Source organism: Taudactylus pleione, unplaced genomic scaffold (assembly GCF_031769625.1).
Source record: "Taudactylus pleione unplaced genomic scaffold, aTauple2 ptg000556l, whole genome shotgun sequence".
In the NCBI taxonomy this organism is placed as follows: Eukaryota; Metazoa; Chordata; class Amphibia; order Anura; family Myobatrachidae; genus Taudactylus; species Taudactylus pleione.
The window spans coordinates 15,699,717-15,725,224 of record NW_028284958.1 but is presented as its reverse complement, the minus strand read 5'-3'; positions in this window follow the sequence as shown (position 1 = coordinate 15,725,224).

Below are 25,508 nucleotides of genomic sequence, written 5' to 3'. Positions count from 1 at the left end.
GTCCACTTAACCACGGACATGTGGACAAGTGGAACAGGGCAGACTAAGGACTATATGACTGTGACAGCCCACTGGGTAGATGTATCACCTTACGCAGCAACAGCAGCAGCGTCACCAGTAGCAGCATCTCAGAAACGCCAGCTCGTTCCAAGGCAGGCTACGCTGTGTATCACCGGTTTCAGTAAGAGGCACACCGCCGACAACCTCTTAGAGAAACTGAGGGAAATCATCGCCCAGTGGCTTACCCCACTTAGACTCTCCTGGGGATTTGTGATATCTGACAACACCACCAATATTGTGCGGGCATTACATCTGGGCAAATTCCAGCACGTCCCATGTTTTGCTCACACAATAAACTTGGTGGTGCAGAATTTTCTGAAAAGCGACAGGGGCGTGCAGGAGACGCTTTGGGTGGCCCGAAAAATTTCTGGCCACTTTCGCCATTCAGCGACTGCGTGCCGAAGACTGGAGTGCCAGCAAACACTCTTGAACCTGCCCCGCCATCACCTGAAGCAAGAGGTTGTGACGCGGTGGAACTCAACCCTCTATATGCTTCAGAGGATGGAGGAGCAGCAAAAGGCCATACAAGCCTATACATCCACCTATGACATAGGCAAAGGACGGGGTATGCACCTGACTCAAGCGCAGTAGAGAATGATTTCCGTGTTGTGCAAGGTTCTCCAGCCCTTCGAACTTGCCACACGTGAAGTCAGTTCAGACACTGCCAGCTTGAGTCTGGTCATTCCCCTCATCAGGCTTTTGCAGAAGCAGCTGGAGAAAGTGAAGGAGGAGCTAAGACGGAGCGATTCCGCTCGGCATGTGGGGCTTGTGGATGAAGCCCTTCATTCGCTTTGCCAGGATTCCAGGGTGGTCAATCTGTTGAAATCAGACCACTAAATTTTGGCCACCGTGCTCGATCCTAGGCTTAAAGCCTATGTGGTGTCTCTCTTTCCGGCCGACACAAGCCTGCAGAGGTGCAAAGACCTTCTGGTGAAAACACTGTCAGCTGAAGCAGAACGTGACACGTCAACAGCTCCTTCTTCATTTTCTCCCGCAACTGGGGCTGCCAGGAAAAAACTTAGGTATCCTAAGCAACCCGCTGGCGGTGATGCAGGGCAGGCAGGACCAAGTTTGGACATCTGGTCCGGACTGAAGGACCTGGCAACAATTTCTGACATGTCTACTGTCACTGCATATGATACTGTCACCATTGACAGAATGGTGGAGGATTACATCGGTGACAGCATCCAAGTAGGCATGTCAGACAGTCCGTACCTGTACTGGCAGGAAAAAGAGGCAATTTGGAGGCCCCTGTACAAACTGGCTCTATTTTACCTGAGTTGCCCCCCCTCCAGTGTGTACTCCGAAAGAGTGTTTAGTGCAGCCGGGAACCTTGTCAGCGAAAGGCGTAGGAGGTTGCTTCCACAGAATGTGGAGAAGATGATGTTCATCAAAATGAATTATCAGCTCTTCCAGGGAGACCAGCCTCCAGAACGTACAGAGGGACCTGTGGTGGTGGATTCCAGTGGGGACGAGTTAATACTCTGTGAGGATGAGGATGTACACAACACTGAAGAGGGTGAGGAATCGGTGGATGAGGAGGATGAGGATGACATCTAGCCTCCGTAGAGCCAGTTTGTGCAGGGACAGATTAATTGCCAGCTTGTTTTGTGGGTGCCCAAACGAACCAATCATTTCAGCCACAGTTGTGTGGCAGACCCTGGCGCTGAAATGATTGGTTTGTTAAAGTGTGCATGTCCTGTTTATACAACATAAGGGTGGGTGGGAGGGCCCAAGGACAATTCCATCTTGCACCTCTTTTTTTTCTTTGCATTATGTACAGTTTGGGGCCTAGTTTTTCAAACTGCCATCCTGTCTGCCACTGCAGTATCACGCCTAGATGGGTCACGTGTTTGTGCCGCCCACTCGTGTCGCTTAGCATAGTCATCCAGCTACCTCGGTGCAACCTTTTGGACATAAAAACACTATTGTGAGGTGTGAGGTGTTCATAATAGACTGGAAATGAGTGGAAATTAAGGTCATTGAGGTTAATAATAGCATAGGAGCAGAAAAACCTACAAATTCTGTGATTTTAGCTGTTTTTATGCTTTTTTTCAAAAAAATACAGATCCAAAACACAAAACCCAGAACCCAAAACACGGAAAGGGTGGTTTTGGCAAAACCAATCCAGATCCAAAACACGAAGAAAGATCCAGATCCAAAACCAAAACACAAAACACGAAAAGTGGCCGGTGCACACCCCCAGTATAAATGTCTGTATAGATCTTTGGATATGTGTATGTGCAGAGCCGGCCCTAGGCATAGGCGTTATAAGCAAATGCCTAGGGGCGACTGGATTGCCCAGGGGCATCCGACGGCTCTGCTGTTTCCCCAAGGCGTAGCTCCCCCCACCTGCCGCTGTCCCCCCGGCGCTGCCGCGATTGGAGCCTCCTGGCGCAGCTCCTCCCACCTGCCGCTGTCCCTCCCCCGGCGCTGCCGCGATTGGAGTTCAGCTCCAATCGGCAGCTCAGTGTTTGTCCAGGACCCAGGTCTGAATGAGCTTTTGTACAGAAGCTCATTCTGGCAGGGCTGGAGGTGCACGTGCACCAGGTGCACGCTGCACCCGGCGCCAGTATCCTCCAGCCGCAGGGAGGCTCCAAGCCGGACACCTGAGATGTTATTACCAGCGGACGCCCGGCTCCTTCCCTGCAGCACCGTGTTAGCCAGAGGCTGGAGTTCTCTCCTGAACTCCAGCTTCCGGTTCTCCCCATGCGCATTATGGGAGACTCTCCCCATGCACACTATGGGAGAGACGTCATGACATCTTTCCCATAGTTCCAAGGAGCAGCTGGGCTGACAGGATGGCGGCGGATGCAGGAGCAGGGGTTAAGGTAAGTGTTTTTTTTTTTTTCATAAGCGACACTACAGGGGCAATACTATGGAGGTATATGGTTACTACTACAGGGGCATTACTATAGGGGTATATGGCACTACTACAGGGGCAATACTATGGGGGTATTACTATGGGAGTATATAGGCACTACCACAGGGGCAATACTATGGTAGTATATGGTCATTACTACAAGGGCAATACTATGGGGGTATTACTATGGGGGTATATAGGCACTACCACAGGGGCAATACTATGGGGGTATTACTATGGGGGTATATGGGCACTACTACAGGAGCAATACTATGGGGGTATTACTATGGGGGTATATGGGCACTAGTACAGGGGCATTACTATGGGGGTATATGGGCACTACTACAGGGGTATTACTGTGGGGTTAAATGGGCACTACTACAGGGGCATTACTATGGGGGTATTACTACTGTATATGGGCACTACAGGGGCATTACTATGGGGGCACTACTACAGGGGCATTACTATAGGGGTATTACTACTGTATATGGAGACTACTACAGGGTCATTACTATGTACGTATATAATATATATATATATATATATACTGTATATATATATATATATATATATATAATGTGTAGGGGTAGCGGGCACCGGTCAAAATTTTGCCTAGGCACCAAATTGGCTAGGGCCGGCTCTGTGTATGTGTGTATATATATCTATATCACACTGTATATAGTTTAATTGCCTGTCATCTCAGTCTCTGACAACCATCCCTTCCCGCTCTGCTCTACATTTTCTCTGGCTGATCCCACTCCCTCTTTGCTGTCCTCCTCCTCCGCCACCCCCCATCGCAGCCACGCCTTGACAATCACCCCATAATGGCTCCATCTCAGCACCCCTTTTCAACCCACCACTCCTATACTTACTCTGGCGGCCAGTGCAATGTGCCATTTCGTCGCTGCCAGAATCGGCAAGTGTGTCGCTAACCCCTAGTCGCTAACATGGTCAGTGCACACTAGTCATTGTCTAGTGTGTCCCGGCCATAACAGTGGTGGAGGGATTATCTGTTAGGCGGCACCAGTCAAATGTTGCCTACGGCACCAAATTGGCTAGGGCCGGCTCAGAGGACGCCCACGTCCCCTTACTCACATCCGTATACTTTGACAACATAGCGAAACTATCAGTAGCAACGAGTAACATCGGACAGTTAATGAAGCCCTGACCTTACTCAGGAATTGCTAACTTCTGCGCACCCCATGAGACCTCAGGTGGCGTCTGGTATCGCAGTGGATAATTTATGCTCGCCCCTGCAACGGTGTTGAAACGCACTGACAGGCCTTTGTTAGCACAATCACCCCCCGTCACCACCCACAAACGGCACTTCCTGCCAATCACTCTGCCATGGGTCTGTGTAGTCACTGCAAATGCAATTCCTAATGCAGCGCCTAGCTCGCGCACGCACACTGCGATGCATACACGTGCGCAGTGCGAATAAATCGACCAATGGCGAGCGTATACGCAACTGCGTTCCTTGCTGAATCAGGCCCAGTATTTGCCATGGGTTACAGGCATACTTGCCAACTCTCCCTCATTGTCAGGGAGACTCCCTGAAATAGCAGCAATCTCCCTATCTCCCTGAAGAGTCTACCAATCTCTCTCATTTCACCTTACTCCCATTATGACACTGTTATATAAAAGAAAAAACAGATATATACATTCAAATGGGATCATTAGTATAATTTCCATGCATTGGTTATAAGGCACAATGATCCCTATGGTTACATGCAGGGGCGTAACTATACTTACAGGGGCCCCATAGCAAAAAATTTCACAGGCCCCCCTTTCAGCCCGCGGCCCCCCCCCTCAGCCTACCGCTCCCGCTCTTGTCCCATGGATCCCCCCTTGGCTTGAGGCCCCCGCACCCTCCTCACTCCCCGACTTACCTGATCCATGGTCGCGCTGTGCAGGGCAGGCGCACCTTCTCTCCCGGTCAGCTCCATCTCAATGACTGATACTGAGAGGAGGTGACCACACCTTCTCCCAGTATCAGCCAATGGGGAGAGCCGGAGGCGGAGCTGACTGGGAAGACGCGATCACGGAGCGGGGGGGTGCGCGCGACCACGGAGCAGGTAAGTGGAGTAGAGGGAAGTGAAGAGAGCGATGGAGCAAGTAAGGAGGGTGCCGGAGGGAAGGGCCGCGGACAGAGGCCTGGCACCTTAGGTGCAGGGGGAGGGCCGGGCCCCAGGTTGGTCCGGGCCCCATAGCAGCCGCACCCCCTGCACCCATGGTAGTTACGCCACTGGTTACATGCATTTTCTGAGAAATATTAGTGTGTTTTTATCAACAAGTAGATCTTATTAACTGCTTTGGGGCTCATTTACATGTGGATGTAAATCAATTTTATGACACGCCTCTCAGATGTAGCAGTACACACCCACATTACCGCTGCACTCATAGGTGCTGCTTTCACAATCTCCCTGAAATGCTTTTTCAAAAGTAGGCTATGTATGGTTACAGGGCATGTGTGAACATAGCGCCATTTTCATTAAACTATTGTTATTGTTTAATTATATGGTGCAAATCATGTTACATAGCACTGTGCACAGAATGTCATCATTCACATTAGCCTCTGCCCACACTGGAACTTACATTCTAAAGCTGGCCACACACATAGCGATATTTTACCCGATCTGGCCGATTCCGACACATCGGAACGACAGATTGTGTAAAATATGGCCAAATCCTGAGTAAATCGTGAGTCCTCACTCACGATCACGATGGCGATGCGCGTCCCTGCTGGTCGCACATCTCATCATCAGATCTGCCGTTCAGTAGGGCAGATCTGACAATCTAGGACGTGATGCACTGTGAAAGTCTGACTGCAGGAGAGATCTATGAAGATTGGACACCAAATTGTGTGCAGATCGTGTGGAGATCATGTGCAGAGCTGCCGGGGAGAGTTTCAAGGGAAATCAAATCATACACATCGGCTCATTGTGTGCAGATCACTATGTCTGTGGCCAGCTTAAGACAGACAATAAAGTCTATTTTTGTCAGAATCCTATTAATCTACCAGTGTGTTTTTTTGGCCTAGAATATTCAAGTGACAAAAGCCATGCCTGCCTGGGCAAAGTAATCTAGAAAGTTAAAGAGTTAAATATTTCTAGTGAACCTACAGCAAGATTGTGCAGAGAAAACTAGGGGAGCACTAGGTTTGATATATATGTGTAATCTAAAGCATGTTCAAAACATGACCTGGGCTTGGGAAACACTGCTGCAGGGAGTCCATATATAACCCCTGGTAATATTCACACCAGAAACTGTTATATTCAGCACTTTATAAAATTCCACCTCTGCAATACTCTTAAGTGTAATATAGAAAAATAAATAATTAATCTCTGCTGGAAAGTCTCGCTCCTACCTACTTTTGGGAAAACATGATATTGGAAATATATATACGAAAACAACCTCACAAAAGCAGACGCAATAGCCTAAAACCAAAGTGGCAGCTCCAAGTGCTTACAGTTTATGCAAAGAGCTGGGGACAGCATGGAGCAATTACATTATGGAGTGAATTACCCAGAGACAGCTGCAAGGTTTGCAGAGGCGATTTCAAGCCTGGTATAAATGGGTACAATCGGTGGAATTATTGCACATGCATCCTGAGGGCAAAGGCAGCATTGCAAGTCTCAGCAATACTGCCGGTTACATCAATTGCTTTGTGTAGAAAGAGGTTATTACAGAACAAGTTGATAAAACAGCAATCATCAGCAACAAAGTTGTAGGATCACCGATGTTGGTCTCATGGCTTATTACAAAGAACAAAATTCTCTATTCATCTTTTGTGACTTGAAATGTCATATGTTAAAATAATTTTCATGGAGATTTTGTTCCTATGCTGGTGCTTATAAGAACATATATGTAAATAATATGTCATATTAATATATGTAATAGTTTCGGATGGTAAACTTTTTGATCTATTATTATTCTTTTTTTATTTACCTGCCACAGTGTTTTTTTTGTTTGTTTGTTTACTTTGAGCCCTTACTTTAGTGCAACAGTTCTGAATTATTATTTTTTTTTCTATTTGTGCTGCAATTTGTGTAATTTGCAGCCAAAGCCAATCCACCTTTATTAACCCCCAAACAGATATAACTGTTTGCATATAGTTACAATGTATTTTTTCTATCTGCTATCACCTGAGGCAGTCAATTCTATTAAAGCCGTAAAAAAAAAAAATTCAACAGAAGGCATACTGTATGTAATTTGTATGCCGCCACTCATTCTGAAGAATGTCTTTACAAAGTGTGGCTGTTGTCTTAATTGCACCCGGCTGCAATCAAACTGTTTATTTGTAGTCACAAATTGATTTGAAAGAACTTATATACACATACTGTAGTTGATCTATCAAGTTGAAGTAAGCAAAAAGACAATATTATGATAAACAATAACATATAATATATATATTACATACCTTAAATATAGTGAGACTGTGGAAGTATGGAATGCAATGAGCCAGATCCAGTCAAGAAACAGGTGACCTACATACACCAATACACATATACACAGTACAAATACACGCAGGTATGTATACATACACACAAACTCTTGCGTACACACAGATACACATGCTCCCTGCTTGCTTATAAACCAAAGAGTTCCATACATCAGGCGGCCAATTTCCAATTCCCCGATGCCACTAGAACCGCTGGTCGGCAACGCCGTTCGGAGGTAATCGATGTTCGCCGATCCATCCGGGAATCAATAAAATTCTTCATCTTAAATATCCCTGACTTGCTGATCACGATCATAAATCAGGGAAATCCAACATGTTGGATTTCACTGATGCCATGACACCGGTGTCTGGGGATCGGGGAATTGCGACAATCCGTAACTGATGTATAGAGGCCTTAAGAGCAAAATGCTACTTTAATAGGATTAATACTATTAAGGCCTAGCAGAACTCCCTGGTCTGTGACCCAAATAAATTTAAGACAAATGCAGGTCCTTTTCTTCCTCATTATATAATATATATGCTCCAGTGTTGTATAAATCTAAAAAAACAACAATTTACCATTGATTAATACTTACAACTAGTGACTTGCTTCAGACTTCTCATTCCCAATTAGTCACCTTAATGCAGAAGATACTACAAAAACTCTTAGGAGAGGAATGTAATAGCCTGCAATTTTTTTTAAACTGGTGTGAACCCACACACTCCGCACAAATACAACAGGGAACACGTATATACACTAGTGGGCTGGTAGAAGGCAACTTTGGACTTCTGAATACCAGGTTCAGGTGGTTCACAATTTCCGATGTGGCGTTACTCTATGCTCCTGAAAAAGTTGTTATTTTGGGAACACTTACTGTATGCTACATAATGTAGCCCTCTAAACAAGATAAGCCTGACCTGCCATATGTGCAATATAGCCAGGGGTCCCTTTACTATCTTGTCTTGTTCTGACTACAGAAAGGACTAGACAGGAAGAATGTGATACCCCTGACTCTGACAGGAGCCAATGGTCATTGCAATATTGGAGGCTGCCACCAGTTGGCGCTGTTACGTGCAAATGTGGAGACATGCCAGCAACAGGACAGTGTGATTGAGGGCTCATAGGGAGATGCCAAGCAGCAGATTGAAGAGTGGGTGAGCTGCCGCAGGTCTACTGTGAGAGACAACAGACTAGGCAAAGCATTATCACTGAAGTGGTGAGGTGACTGAAGGCCGTAGACAGTTTGTCAGCACTGGGAGATGCAGTTGAGATCCATGGCTGTCAGTAAGCTGTAAATGGGTGATGTCCATAATGAGCTGCAGTGCTAATGAAAATTGTTTATGAGCTACAAAAAAGACAATACAAACTAATGTGGAGCACTAGTTTGAATAAGTTACCAAGATAATTATATAATAATATGTATTTAAAAATAATCAGTATATAAAATAATTGGCATAGACATTAATACAGTAATTGAATAAGGCAAACCATGACACACATGAAAAGCTTATCAATAGTCCCTCTCCTTAATATAGCCACAATATAGGGTGCGGAAACAATTGTCATATAACGTGCAATCACTTATGTAGACCCAAAAGAGGAATGATACAGTAAATCACTGTCTGATTGGCAAATTCGTATGGTCACTGGAATGCTAATGAGGACGTGCAAATTTCCTTTGTTATTGAAGCTGTAATAGACAGAGTCTGTACAAACCTAATGGTACCGGTACATTTGAAAATCCATCTGTCACAGTCCGTTTATGGAGCTGCCCTATTGGTAAATAACTCAGTGTCCTAGCGGCACTTCTAGCAGCAGGGGTTCAGGCTGTGTGAACAGGCCTATTCACAAGCCCCATTGGATTAGAAGGCACAATAACCACTCCGTCTTTAACAGCACTATAACAAGTATTATAACCGGTGCCATTAGATTTATACACACTCTATTACACCTTCAATAACAAATTATATTGTGCCTTATCATTGGAAAGCCAAAGCTACTGCTCCCTGGAATCAGGAAAGAACAGCATTAGATGCTAAGCTTATTGCTATTGCCAACTGTGGATTACAAATACATGCCTGTTATATTGTAGATCAGTGATCATCCAGCAATAGAGTATTCTAATGACAAAACTTTTTGTGCACTAAAACAGTTTTGAGGTTTTTTTCTAATTCTCCTAAGTAATAAGCCATGGTGCTATTACTGGATATCTATGTTTTTCAAAGGTTAATTGTATTTAAAATATAGTATATTGAGACAACTAAGAAATACTGTGACATTGCTAAATCCCTTTTTATGTTGAAATCTCCTGTGATGTGTATGTTGATCAATATATTTATACTGTGACCCACCCTGGACCTACGTCCTTCTACCCCCTTTAATCAGTCTACTTGATTATTGTATTTACCAAGGCTGTCACATTATGTGATGGTACTGTGTGTATGGGGCAGCCTGAAATGGATAAAGCTTGTGGAATCATTGCCAAAGAAAAAGGAAGATCTGCTGGAGCTGCCATCTCAGCTGTAAGGTATCATCTACTGTTCACCTAACTTATCTGTGCCCACACCAACATCCAGGGTACCACAATAAGACAGGTTCATACAAATGTATATAATGTATATTTATTTTGTTGGCAAAACAATTATTATTTTGTATAATAACTAAAACATTATTCACTTTTTTTTTCTATGACTTTATTTAGAGTGTGTGCTTGTTTGTTTCCATGACTTTGTGTCCTAAACACTTCTCCCCTTTAGGAGAAAGCTTGGAGAGAGATAAAGTGAAGAGAGATAAAGTACCAACCAATCAGTTTCTAACTGTCATTTTTCAAACACAGTCTGTATAATGACAGAAGCTGATTGGTTAGTGCTATATCTCTCTCCACTTTATTTCTCTAGAAAGTTTGATAAATATGTGAAGAGCAAAAACAGCATGCCTCAGTGTGTTTGCTAAAAATGTGTGCGCTAATGGAGTGCAAAGCTTGTTATGTACAGTAGATGCCTACATTTTTGTTATTGCTTCTCCATGAGTTCAACAGGAAAAACGCACATTACTTCATTATAATTTTCTGCAACAAAGATGCAATAGATGTGGAAAACAAACTTTTTTTTTTTCTTCAAAATAAATTGCAAATAACTTATCTGCCAGCACATTACACACATCTAATCAATTTTATTTCCTACATCTGATCATCTAATTTCCTGTTGCCTTCCCTCGTACGGAAAGCCAGCATCTATAGCTACCAAACCACTAATGTGGAATTCTGGTAACTATGATGCCATCGCTGTGCATGTTTGGCTGCTGGATGTGGAGGTATGCAGATAGCTGGGCATGGGCCTATCTATAATGGTTGCAGGGTGTTCGGTGCATACGGGGCCCCTGGGACCAGGGGATATATCATCACACACCCTGCATACCTCTCTGGAGTCTGGTGCTGCATAAATCACTGGGAAAATGGCGCGACTGCCATTTACCTAAAGATTGGCGCATGCGCAATAGAGATATCACCTAATATATGCACATGCCCAGTAGACTCTGGCACAGTGTTAGAGACTACTATGTAACTGCACCGGTAAGAAGGGGAGAGGGCGCTTGGAGACGGCACACAGGACCCCATCTCTCTTAAATTGCCCTTGTAGTTGGGCCATGAATATACTGGCTAATTGGCAAGTGAAGCTGTGCAGTAGCCAAGCAAATTTCGTTACTTATTAACCACCTAACTGGAATTGTCACATAGAAAGCGACTGCTGTCAGATGGGCTTTCACTGGCATGATGGAATCCCATGAGACTGTGACTTCCTCCTTCATCCTCCTGCATTTTATAGAGAAAATTTTATTTTCATCTGTGTAGAACTGATTTACCAATTCTGGTCCACCCCTGGGCTGTGATTTAATGTTCTGTGACTACCAACATCATCATATGTCCAGTCTGCCGACACCCTAGGCCAACTTTGGAGCAATGTGTAGTTATACTTTGACCTGCAGCCTATATGACCTGGAGCGTCGAGGAGACGATCAAAATCGTAACAAGGATCCCGTAGGTGAACCTGTGGAAGGATCATTCCTGACAGCGAGCACAGAGTGATCTCTGGCACAGATCAGCAACTCGGGACCAGAAGCGCTGTGCACAGCTGCTAGATCCACCTTACTTTGCCTGTCAGCAAACATATGGAAGGTGAAAAAAAGTAAAAAAAATTCAAAAGTTAATTTTGGACACACAGCACTAACATATAATATTACAGCGCATTTTAGCCTTAGTATTGTGTACAGTACTTTTGGACAAAATTAAATGTTTGCCTGGGACACCTGCACCTTTATCACAGCCCTTGTTAATGAACTTTTTTACTACAGTTCTCTCCAGACATTACACATGCCCTACTGAATCCTTAACTTCACAGACATCCAGAGCTGCTTCTTTATGAGCAGTGAAGTTATATGAGGCAGGCTTCCCAGAATTCTTCTATAAACAGGTACAGTGCTGATCACAGGGGCACGGTTCTCTTCCTACGCAAAGCATATGCTGCTCACTGATGTAGTTATTACAGTCACTATTCATAGGCGTATTTACAGTGGGTGCATGGTGTGTAGTGCACACAGGGGTGCGCACCGCTCTCCCTGCACCCAGCATTATACTTACCTTGTGCCCGGCAAGTGGGTCCCTCCTCCTCCGTGGTGCCATGTTCCCAGTGATATCTTCGGTAAGATGGTGCTGCGCAGTAAAACCAAAGACTTCGGCACTGTGCCAGAGCCATTGCTCTCATCTTTCCGAACATCACTGGGAAGATGAAGCCGCGGAGGAGGGACCTGTTTGCCAGCACAATGTAAGCATATGTGGGGCTGGGGGGTCTGGCTGCACACGGGCCTCCCTCTGAAGCATCAATAGCTAATTTAGGTTGGTGGGGGCATATATACTGTGGTGGTTAATTAACTATGGATGCTGTGCCAAACTACTACTGTACCACTTTTACCTGCAGGATTTCAATAAAGAGAGGTGGCATTTGTTTTTTTTTATTTTTATTGTTTTAGAGATAATGGAGCTAATTTATCATCATTTTAAGAAAATGTGCCTCCACTTTCTGCTTTTTCATTTTTATTAAATTCCCTTCAAAGGTTATCATCTGGTGGTCAATGCCACAGTCTACTGCCTCCATCTTTGTAGCGTACATCGCTTGTCATGACTTGTACTGGGCACCTCAAACTCTAGATAGGAGCCAATGTTGTGTTGCCAGAAATCCGCTACTTCTTGTGATTTTAGGAATAATGGGAAATGTGACAACAGTATTGTACTGTTATAGATATAAAATATTAAAATTACAAATTGCTTTTCTGTGAAGGGTTAATTTCCTTTTAATTAATAAAGAAATACAGTAATTTAACTTAGTAGTCTAACGAGTATTAACCTGGTGGCATCTGTAAAACCTTTTTTAAGTGCTTTTAGCTTGCTTTTGCAGCCTCTGAATATTTGCTACACTTATTTGGTATCTTGTTAATTTATTAAAAATAATCACAAAAATCACTATTAGGAAGCTGACAAAACTTTAACTTTCCTTTCCTAAATTTGTCCAATTTTAGAGTCATTTTTAATTGCTTGGCATTATAATAATTAATGGTACTTGCACATTTTGTTGACCTTTGTCACAAACGTGGGCAGATGATTCACATACTACTGGCGCTGGCAGGTTGGGATCCACTGATGTGTCTTTAAACATTTTATTAACAATAATTGTTGGAAAAAAAACGAAATTATTATTTGTTGCTATCCTAAAGGTCTCTATAATTACCTACAAATGTAATTGTAGACAAAAGCAAATTATATTCTTGAGTATTGGCCTTGAAGACAAGAGTTAATTGTTAGTTTCTGACCAAGGCAATGCTAATTAGCCTGCACTCACTGCCTGTAGGGGAGCATGGCATCTGAAAGCTGAATTTTACAGTAATGAAGGCACGCCGCCGGCCTGCCAAACAAATCAAACCTCGCTGCATTAATAAGGGCCTTTCCAGTGCATTTATCATCTATTAAAAGTGCACCAGTTTGTAAAATCATACCACCTTCCAAGAACGCGGGCTCATTTATTTTCTGCATGGATTCAGTCTGAGCCAGACCCACCTTCTAGCTGAGAGGTGACAAGGTAGTCGGAGAAGGAACACTAATTGTGACATCTCCTGGGATAGCAAGAGGGAGAGAGGAAAATGGAAAAAGGCAATTAGAGAGAGCTTGCCTACACTGGGCAAGTACAATGTAACGGAAGTGCACATTAGAGGCTGTTAGCAAAAAAATACCAGGAGTGGGGAGTATTGAACTGTAGAACGTAGTCTTTTTATACCTGAGAGATAGGAAGAATAATGAGGATCACAGACATTGTCGTGTTTTCTGCAGAGAGAGAGGCTGGGAGAAGGTGAGGTGAAGGAGGAGCGGAACAGAGAAACTTTGTATGAAAATTCAGCAGTAGACATTTTACTAAATATAAAGGGGACTGTGGCTTTATTTACTGTGTTACTGTTTGAGGCTACATATACTGATGTCTTTAAAACATCAAGAAACAGAAAGATATTTAGTTGACAGCAATTAACTTTAAAATTTAATTACAGGAGTTTTCTGTGATATGGACCTTGATGTCCCTACTTCTTCCTATCATTTGCATGCACTGTGTATTAGACTTACCGTGGGCTGCTTCTAGCTTCCATCCTTGTCATCAAGCATCGGTATAGTGACCATAGTTGTCCACTGTATCTTTTTAATGCCACTGGTCTGGATGTGATTTGTTGGATGTGGTTTTCCAACATATTCTCCTGAATGTGAATTAATTTATACACAGACAAATCTGATTCTTGAAAGTCAGAGATCCCTAGTCACACTTGGCATATGTGTCTCAGTGTCCTTAGTGGGGACATTCTCAAATGCAATGCCCATTGAGGTATTTTCACCTATCCCTAACTCAGGTCACTATTCCTTGTTTTGGCTCTCTGTTACTACTCTTGGTATGAACTAGTGCTAGTGACATAAACCATTAGCCATGTTCTGACCATTCTAACTGGTGAGAGATGACCATAGCAAAGCCACTTCTTCAAGACCTACCCTATGGACACTGGTAGATCCTGCTGGTTTTATAATGTAGTACAGAATTTGAACAATATAATTCATGGTAACATGGTTTACTCTAAATATCATGATTACTTTTGAATGTATGTTTATTCATGCTAAATAGCCAGCAATCCATGTTTGTGAGGCCAATCACTCCCTCTATTATTGTCGAATAATAGAACGTTCGCTCTTTTATAATCGGGTGACTCAAGTTCCAGAAGCTAGCATAGTCTGAAGTATATTTTATTACTCTGGTTTGTGTGACTTTTTAGGACTTTTAAATAAATATATTTGTCTTGGGCAAGGGTGTAAAGATAGGCACAAACATGTGTCATTTTATGATGTAACACGAGTGTATTCTGCTGTCTGTCTGTATCTTTTCTCCTTTGGGGTCTATGTACTAAGCCTTGGAGATAGATAAACTGGACTGAGATAAAGTACCAACCAATCAACTCCTAACTGTCATTTTCAAAAACAACCCCCTTCATACATAAACCCCTTGTATCCAGTGGCAAAATGTAACCATTCATCAGACAATTGGCTACTAAAATAATACACATTTATTGGTAATTGCATTGATATTAAAGATGCATAGAATTCACGGGCCAACCAAATACCTGCTGTAATGTCTGCATCAAGATTATTGTATACAAAATATTCACCTATTTCCCCACAATCTTTCAATATTTACATTTAGAAAGGGCATTGACTTCATAGAAAGGGCATTTGTCCATATCAAGCAAAAATCAGAATAAACCTCCACCCTCCACCCTCCTTTTGGAAACTGCTTCCATAAAATTGCTCTCCACAACCTCTGGTGAGACTATGGTCCGGATGACAATGTGCATATTGGAAAGAAGAACATCACATGATAGTGGTGATATCAGGACTGTCCCATATGTGTACTTGCACAAAAAGCACTGTGCAAAAACATATCTCAAAAGTGTCAGGTTCAGTTTGAGTAGATAACTCTGGAATAAGATAAAACCACCGTCAAGGTTTAGTGCCCATAGCAAATGAAAGTACATGTTGTGTACCTTGAATTTAGGGAGAGCTGAACTAATTTGTTTGAGTGGGACAAGAGTGAGTTTCCCAGGGGAAAACTTCATGGTATCTGCTCTATGTTTCGCTAACATCCTTTGAGAAGCCTTCAGGGGCCTTTTTCAAGAGTCAGGACCTCAGTGTAATATTCAAGTTGTGATTGTGATATTTCCCTGGATGACTGTACTTTACTGTTCTGAGGTCGGAGGCCAGCAAAGGTTCGGTAGTTGCAGCAATGCTGCCTGTCACCATTAATAAGTACAAAGAACTTGCTTTAAAAGCCGCCTTATAAAACTTTAAAGGGATTTGGAAGCTTAAGTGAACTTCCCAACGTCTTCAGGGGCCAAGTGCATGTGAGTTGTCTACTTATATTAATTTCACAGAGTTTAAAGGGTCAAGCAATGCACTTGGCAATTATTACTAATGCATGAAACACTGAATTTCATGCTGTTTGCTTTTTTTGTTGTGTTTAAACAAATGCAAAGAGGAAAGAGTTGTTTGCAGGTCATTCTGGCTATGCAGGGGTTGCTATTTTGTCACCAATGACAGAATGCCAGTAAAACGCTGTATCATATTAGAGATGAGAAGAGAATACATTTATGTTCAGTATTACACACAGCAAGTGCAGTTAACACTTTCAAGCCAGTATAGATTTAGTTTGACCTTTTCCTTATTACATTGCACGATAGTTTTAACTCATGAAGCTGCATGCACAGCCAAATTAATGCTTCTATCGCAGAGCCAGATTATAATTCCATTTAAAAAATTAGATCAGATTTAGCCTAGCTGTTGACAGGCCTGTAGAGAGCTTGGCCAGGCCCTGGTACTTTTTTGGGTGTGGCCTAATTGCAGGAGGTGTGGCCACAACCCCTTAGAAAAAAAACATCTAAAAAAAATGATTTGCAGCGCGCTGAATAGGGGGCTCTGTGAGCCCCTCAGCCAGGGGTAAATCAGGGAGGGGGTGTAATCTTTCCCCCCCACACATGTTCAGAGGAGACTGCTGCTGCTCAGAGGCAGCAGCCTCTCTGGCTCCACTGCAGCCCAGCAAGCAGCAGGGGGGTGGGGCCAGTGGGCTGATTCTGGGCCCCTTATGGGCCGTTCCAACAAACCCGGGCCCAGGTAATTAGTACCAATTTCCCCCCCTCTCAGCACCCCTTTTGAAGACTAAGTCCATGAAAAAAAAAAAGTAGTTTTCGGTGGATTTAAGTAAGAGAAAATAAAATACGACAATTAATTTACATGCGCTTTGGCAGTACAGTGAATTGGCTGATTGGCTGGTCTTGCAATGCATCCAATGGTCCAGCACAGTAGATCTATGAAAATCTATGAGATGTTAGAGTGACCATGCTCACCCAAGCAGGTGAGAGGATCGCATGCACTGGTTAATTACTAGGGGTGTGCACCGGCCACTTTTCGTGTTTTGGTTTTGGATCTGGATCTTTCTTCGTGTTTTGGATCTGGATTGGTTTTGCCAAAACCACCCTTCCGTGTTTTGGGTTCTTGATGTTGTGTTTTGGATCTGTATTTTTTTTAAAAAAAAGCATAAAAACAGCTAAAATCACAGAATTTGTGGGTTTTTCTGCTCCTATGCTATTATTAACCTCAATAACTATAATTTCCACTCATTTCCAGTCTATTCTGAACACCTCACAATAGTGTTTTTATGTCCAAAAGGTTGCACCGAGGTAGCTGGATGACTATGCTAAGCGACACGAGTGGGCGGCACAAACACGTGACCCATCTAGGAGTGATACTGCAGTGGCAGACAGGATGGCAGTTTGAAAAACTAGGCCCCAAACTGTACATAATGCAAAGAAAAAAAAGAGGTGCAACATGGAATTGTCCTTGGGCCCTCCCACCCACCCTTATGTTGTATAAACAGGACATGCACACTTTAACAAACCAATCATTTCAGCGCCAGGGTCTGCCACATGACTGTGGCTGAAATGATTGGTTCATTTGGGCCCCCCACAAAGCAAGCTGGCAATTAATCTGTCCCTGCACAAACTGGCTCTACGGAGGCTAGATGTCATCCTCATTCTCCTCATCCACCGATTCCTCACCCTCTTCAGTGTTGTGTACATCCTCATCCTCACAGAGTATTAATTCGTCCCCGCTGGAATCCACCACCACAGGTCCCTCTGTACGTTCTGGAGGCTGGTCTCCCTGGAAGAGTTGATAATTCATTTTTATGAACATCATCTTCTCCACATTTTGTGGAAGCAACCTCCTACGCCTTTCGCTGACATGGTTCCCGGCTGCACTAAACATTCTTTCGGAGTACACACTGGAGGGGGGGCAACTCAGGTAAAATAGAGCCAGTTTGTACAGGGGCCTCCAAATTGCCTCTTTTTCCTGCCAGTACAGGTACGGACTGTCTGACATGCCTACTTGGATGCTGTCACCGATGTAATCCTCCACCATTCTGTCAATGGTGACAGATTCATATGTAGTGACAGTAGACATGTCAGAAATTGTTGCCAGGTCCTTCAGTCCAGACCAGATGTCCAAACTTGGTCCTGCCTGCCCTGCTTCACCGCCAGTGGGTTGCTTAGGATACCTAAGTTTTTCCTGGCAGCCCCAGTTGCGGGAGAAAATGAAGAAGGAGCTGTTGACGTGTCATGTTCCGCTTCAGCTGTCAGTGTTTTCTCCAGCAGGTCTTTGCACCTCTGCAGGCTTGTGTCGGCCGGAAAGAGAGACACCACATAGGCTTTAAACCTAGGATCGAGCACAGTGGCCAAAATGTAATGGTCTGATTTCAACAGATTGACCACCTTGTAATCCTGGCAAAGCGAATGAAGGGCTTCATCCACAAGTCCCACATGCCGAGCGGAATTGCTCCGTCTTAGCTCCTCCTTCACTTTCTCCAGCTGCTTCTGCAAAAGCCTGATGAGGGGAATGACCTGACTCAAGCTGGCAGTGTCTGAACTGACTTCACGTGTGGCAAGTTCGAAGGGCTGGAGAACCTTGCACAACACGGAAATCATTCTCCACTGCGCTTGAGTCAGGTGCATACCCCCTCCTTTGCCTATGTCATAGGTGGATGTATAGGCTTGAATGGCCTTTTGCTGCTCCTCCATCCTCTGAAGCATATAGAGGGTTGAGTTTCACTGCGTCACAACCTCTTGCTTCAGGTGATGGCGGGGCAGGTTCAAGAGTGTTTGCTGGTGCTCCAGTCTTCGGCACGCAGTCACTGAATGGCAAAAATGGCCAGAAATTTTTCGGGCCACCCAAAGCGTCTCCTGCACGCCCCTGTCACTTTTCAGAAAATTCTGCACCACCAAGTTTATTGTGTGAGCAAAACATGGGATGTGCTGGAATTTGCCCAGATGTAATGCCCGCACAATATTGGTGGCGTTGTCAGATATCACAAATCCCCAGGAGAGTCTAAGTGGGGTAAGCCACTGGGCAATGATTTCCCTCAGTTTCTCTAAGAGGTTGTCGGCAGTGTGCCTCTTACTGAAACCGGTGATACACAGCGTAGCCTGCCTTGGAACGTGCTGGTGTTTCTGAGATGACACTGCTGTTGTTGCTGTGTAAGGTGATACATCTACCCAGTGGGCTGTCACAGTCATATAGTCCTTAGTTTGCCCTGTTCCACTTGTCCACATGACCGTGGTTAAGTGGACATTGGGTACAACCGCATTTGTCAGGACACTGAGGACACTTTTTCTGACGTTTCTGTACAGTCTCGGTATTGCCTGCCTAGTGAAGTGGAATCTAGACGGTATGTGGAACCGGGACACACTACCTCCATCAATTGTCTAAATCCCACTGCACTAATGGCGGATACCGGATGCACTTCTAACACCAACATAGCAGTCAAGGCCTCAGTTATATGTTTTGCTTCAAGATGACTGCTGTCATACTTCATCCTCCTCGCTAAGGACTGCTGGAGCGTCAATTGTTTAGTAAAAGTAGTGGTGTTCCTATTTCCTCTCTGGGATGATGAACAACTCCCAGCAGCAGCAACAGCAGCAGCAGCAGCAGTAGGCAAAGCAATGCAAGATCCTCCGGAGGAATCCCGGATAGGAGAGCCAGTCATGCCAGTGACATGGCCTGCAGGACTACTTCCGATCCTGACTAAGGAGGAAATTGACGAGGAGGGAGTTGATGGTGTGGTTTGCAGGCGCTTGGATACAACAGGACAACGGGATTTAGGTGTCCCTGGACTGCTTATGGTCTTAGCCAAAGTTTCTGAACATGACAGTAACTTTTTATGAACGTGCTGCAGGTGCCGTATAAGGGAGGATGTTCCTAGGTGGTTAACGTCCCTACCCTTACTTATTTCACCTTTACATATGGTACATATGGCAAGACAGTTGTTGTCCGGATTTTGATAGAAATATTGCCAGACCAAAGAGGTGGAATGTTTGGTCTTCTGCCCAGGCATGACCGTGATGGGCTTTTTCATCCCACGGACAACAACTGTCTCCCCCGTAGCCTGATTTAAACAAACCACATAACCGTCAGATTCCTCCTCGCCAACTTCCTCCTCAGCGCCAGCTACACCAGTATCCTCATCCTGATGTACTTCAACAGTGACACCTTCAATTTGCATGTCAGCAAGTGGACTGTGGGTGCTCCTTTCAGCGCTTGCAGGGGGTGTGCAAATGGTGGAAAGAGCCACCTCTTCCCGTCCAGTGCTGGGAAGGTCAGGCATCGCAACCGCCACCACACTTGGACGCTCCTTGGGGATTTGTGATATCTTCTTAGAACGCACAGTTCTTCGCTGTGCTTTTGCCAGCTTAACTCGTTTGATTTTTTTAGCGGGATGAGGGCTTCCATCGTCATGTGAAACTGAACCACTAGTCAAGAACATAGGGAAAGACCTTAGCCGTTCCTTGCCACTCTGTGTCGTAAATGGCATATTGGCAAGTTTACGTTTCTCCTCAGATGATTTAAATGTTTTTTTTAAGGTAATTTTCCTGAACTTTGTCATTTGGGATTGTATGTGCCCTCTACTATGACATTGGGCATCGGCCTTGGCAGACGATGTTGATGGCATGTTATCGTCTATGTCATGACTAGTGGCAGCAGCTTCAGCACTAGGAGGAAGTGGTTCTTGATCTTTCCCTATTTTATTTTTATCGGAGAAAGTTTGGTCCTCCATTTATGTTATATTGATATATACGTGCGGCTAAGGTGTACACAAACACAGAAAATATTTTTTTATTTTTGTTCGAGACTAGTGCACTTTGTGGGTTACACCACCCTTTAAGAAATGAGCCAGCCGGCTCTTTACTTATGGGACACAGGCGCACGCTTGGCGCTGCTCCTTTGTTGATGCACGTGCAGCTACAGTGCACACAATTCACAAAGACAGAAAAAAAAGAATTTTTTATTTTTTGTGGAGCGCATTTTGAGGGTTACACCACCCTTTAACAGACAGGCGCATGCTTGGTGTGCTGCTTTGAGGATGCACGTACAGTGCAAACAATTCACAAACACAGAAGAAAATGTTTTATTTTTGTTGGAGTGCACTTTGGGGGTTACACCACCCTTTAACAGACAGACGCACGCTCGGCGCTGCTGCTTTGAGGATGCAGGTGCAGCTACAGCCCACACAATTCACAAAGACAGAAAAAAAGGAGAATTTTTTATTTTTTGTGGAGCGCACTTTGAGGGTTACACCACCCTTTAACGGACAATCCAGCTGGCCCTTTACTTCTGGGACACAGGCTCACGCTTGGCGCTGCTCCTTTGTTGATGCACGTGCAGCCACAGTGCACACAATTCACAAACACAGAAAAAATATTTATTTTTTTTGCACTTGGGGGGAGCACCCCTGATGGACAGAGCACCCTCTGGACAACACTACAGCACCCCTTTAGAACTGGGACACTGCACAGGACTTTGGAGTGGACACAGCCCCTATGGACAACTGACTGCACAACACAGTCCAGCCAGCCCCTATGGACTTTGGAGGAGTGGACACAGCCCCTATGGACAATAGCAGCACAGCACAACACAGCCAGCCCCTATGGACTTTGGAGGAGTGTACACAGCCCCTATTGACAACAGCAGCACAGCGCAGCACAGCACAGCACAACACTACACTGCACTACACTACACAGCCCAGCCAGCCCTAACTCCCACCCTCCCTCTTCACTGTCCACAGCCGAGTGAGAAAATGGCACCGACGCAGGTACCTTATATAGAATCCAAAACCCGCGAGACCCGGAAGGCGGGATGATGACGTTTTGCCTCGATTTCAGATCCGAGTCAGGCGGGAAAAGTCGAGCCTGACTCGGATCGGCCTCAGATTGGGGGGGCTCGGGGGGGTTCGGATTTCAGAAATCCGAACCCGCTCACCCCTATTAATTACATGCATTGAGGGAAAGGTGCCCAAATTTTGCAAATGCCACTTGTACTGTCCTATATACAGTATTTTAATCTGTTATATTCAGTATACAAATAGTAATTTGTATCAAAATGTGATGACGTGTTAAGTTTGTACCTTGCAGAATGTCTGAATATAACTTTATACAAGAAATCATAAACCAAAGGTGATTTTTCATCAATCATCATCATCATCATCATCATCATCATCATCATCATCATCATCATCATCATCAGTTCATTAACACTTTTTAATAACAAAGCACTCTTGTGGTTATTGTATAAAAGATATCATCAGGGCTTACCAAGTGCAGTACAACTGGTGGCACTACCAGAGTACAAGGCAGAGGAGGGCGGCATGGTTTCATCTTAGGTTGCACCTGTCTCCAGCTTGTGGTGTGCCTTGCTGGGCACCAGACTTCAGGTCACGTACAGTTACAGACTACCTGCTCTGGTCTGCTCCTTGTGATATCATACAATAACCTACACTGTGGCCTGGTGGTGATGGGGCTGGTGCAGGCCCAGGGTGCAGATGTTTCCTGGTATTGCACTGGTTACCAGTCTATAAGGCAGATGAATACTATAAATGCAATGCAGTATCTATACATTGATTGTCATAGGCATGTGAATGAAAGGGAATTAATGACAATATTGCACATATCATGTAACAGCCTACTTATACTTCCTCATATGCTCAATAGTCAATAACAAAGAAAATCAAATAAAAAATTTAACAACCTCAGTGCTGTATTCAATTAGTTTCGCATCGGCGAGAAAGTTCCGCCTGCCTGACTTTTCACCTCCTTCGTGTGTTTTCGACGCAAAAACTTTTTGGGCGCGTTCCCTATTTATTCTGTATTCAGTTGCCAAACAGGCGAAAACGGGACCCAGCGAATGTGAACCAGGCGAATAGTGCAGTTTGAATTGGGGGAAATCACTCTGTAGCCGTGAAAAAGATGGGCTGACTTCAGAAATCATTATGGTAGTTTCCTATTAGCCCTAATTGAACTAGTTATGGTACCTAAGTGGTGGTAATTGCTTGCTATTAGCGTCTTGGTAAAAGTGGTGAAGAATGGCATAAAGCAGTGATTTTTAAGCAAATAAGTAGTTCCATCAAATTTGGGGTGCTTGAAAATGGGTACTAGCATATTTGTATGTCTCTAAAGCAGTGGTTCCCAAACTTTTTCAAATCACGGCGCCCTAGAGTATCAGAACTTTTTCCACAGCACCCCTGGGCCAAACGTTTCTTATTGAGAAATTCAGTAATATTCAAATGAAGTAAATTGTGTATATGTATATGTCACCTTAGGGGTACATTTACTAAGATTCGATTTGGTCCACATTTGTCCCGTTTTTCAACAAGGATAGGATCGATCAAAAACGGACGGTTTTTTTCACTAAACAAATTTACCAAGCTCCCGGTTTTGACAGGATTGTTTTGAATTGATGGTGTATTTGGTCGAACCTGTCCGTTTTGAAGTCCCTATTTAACCGCCCGAATTTCTCAGTGAAATATGTGCAGTCTGTTTGTTTTTTATTTTTTTGTTAAAAAATTTATGTGAGGTCCCCCCCCAAAAGGCTAACCAGCCCCGGACTTGCCAGCCTGTCCTGGTACCCAAAATTACAGGGCACAAAACGAGTAGGGTTCTACCGTATTTTAAGTACCAGCACCAGGCTGCAGGGCCAGTCCTGGTTTTAGTTATAGGGGGAAAAAATTGCGTAGGGGTACCTCTATAATTAAACCAGCACCGGACCCTTTCTAGTGGGGGCTGATGCCACAGCCAGGGAAGCCCTTTCACCAGGCCCCCCAGCCACAGCATCAGTCCTGACCGCTAGTCAGCCCAGGCCAGTGGCGTCACTAGGGGGGTGCGGGGAGTGCGGACTGCACCGGGTGTCACCCTCCGAGGGGGTGACACCAAAAGCGCCTGCACACCCCTCCCGCTCCCACAGTCCACAGTATACTGCCCGCACCATCAATCCACCCCTCTCTGCGGCCCCCAGTATAAAATGTACCTTCACCATTGTCTTCCCAGAATGCTGGGCACACCGCGTGACATCATCACGCCCGTCGAGCGCCGCCCAGCATTCTGAAAGTAGCGCTGATGAGGGAGCGGAGCTGTTCTCCAGTGACAGCTCTGTCAGTCAGGGCCGCCGGGACACCGGGCCGGTGCCCGCTGAGCCGGCCACCCTCCACTCACCAACGGTCGCTGCCGCGATCGGAGCTCAGCTCCGATCGGGCAGCACTAGAGAACAAATGAAATTTGCTATGGGGAGCTGCTGCGCATGACAGCCACAGCCACAGCAGCTCCCCCACAATCCTTTGCGACGACGGCGGCTCCGCCTCCAGCCCCTCAGCGTCCCGGCCTTGCCAACAAGACAGGCTCAGCAACAAGCAGCCTACCCTGCATGATGGGAATGCTGGCCACGCCACAGACAAGCAGCGGGCAGCCAAACAGAGGAGCAGCAGGTAAATGTTAGTGGATGGACGGATGCGGGCAGACACTGGGGCTGAGGGTTGGTTCCTTGGGACTTATGCTGTGGGCTGGGACTGGTGGCTGGGGCTTGATTCACAGCTCTGGGGCTGGGGAGTGGGGACTGATGCTGGGGCTGAGGACTGGGGCTGGTGGCTTGGGACTCATGCCGTGGGCTGGGACTGGTGGGTGGGGGCTTATGGGGCTTGATTCTGAGAACTGGTGGCTGGGGAGTGGGCACTGATGCTGAGGGCTGGTGGCTCAGTACTGATGCTGAGGACTGGGGCTGAGAGATGCACACTGGGGCTGGGGGGGAATGAGGCTGAGAGACACACTGGGTCCTGGGGGAATGGGGCAGAGAGACGCACACTGGGGCAGGGGTGAGGGGGGGTGAGTCTTGGAGACACACTGGGTCCTGGGGGAATGGGGCAGAGAGACGCGCACAAAGGCAGGGGGGGGAATTAGTCTGGGAGACATACTGGGTCATGGGGGAATGGGGCAGAGAGATGTGCACTGGGGCAGGGGGGGAGGGAATGAGTCTGGGAGATACACTGGGTCCTGGGGGAATGGGACAGAGAGACGTGCACTGGGGCAGGAGGGGGAATGAGTATGGGAGATACACTGGGTCCTGGGGGAATGGGGCAGAGAGACGTGCACTGTGTCAGGAGGGGGAATGAGTATGGGAGATACACTGGGTCCTGGAGGAATGGGGCATAGAGATGTGCACTGGTGCAGTGAGACGTGCACTGGGGCCGGGGGAATGGGGCTGAGAGGCTGAGAGACGCACACTGGGGCCGAGGGAATAAGGCTGAGAGAGACAGACTGGGGCCGGGGGAATAGGGCTGAGAGACTCACACTGTGACCAGGAGAATGGGGCTGAGACACACTGGGGTTGGGGGAATTAGGCTCAGTGCCACATGTGGGCCTGGGGATGGAGAGATGCAGTGGGGCTTGGAGAGAAGCAGGGGGTCATGGGGATGGAGACACAAGGGGGCCTGGAGATGAAGAGACACAGGGAGCCTGGAGATCTACAGGGGTCCTGGAAAGCCACAGGGGGACCTGGGGATGGAGAGATGTAGGGGGTCTGGAGTGACACAGAAATTGCTTGATCAGGGAATTCACATTTTGCCCTGCACAAAACATTCTGTTACTATATATTAACTGGTTATGATGATGACATTGGTTATGTTTCTACATAAACAGACATC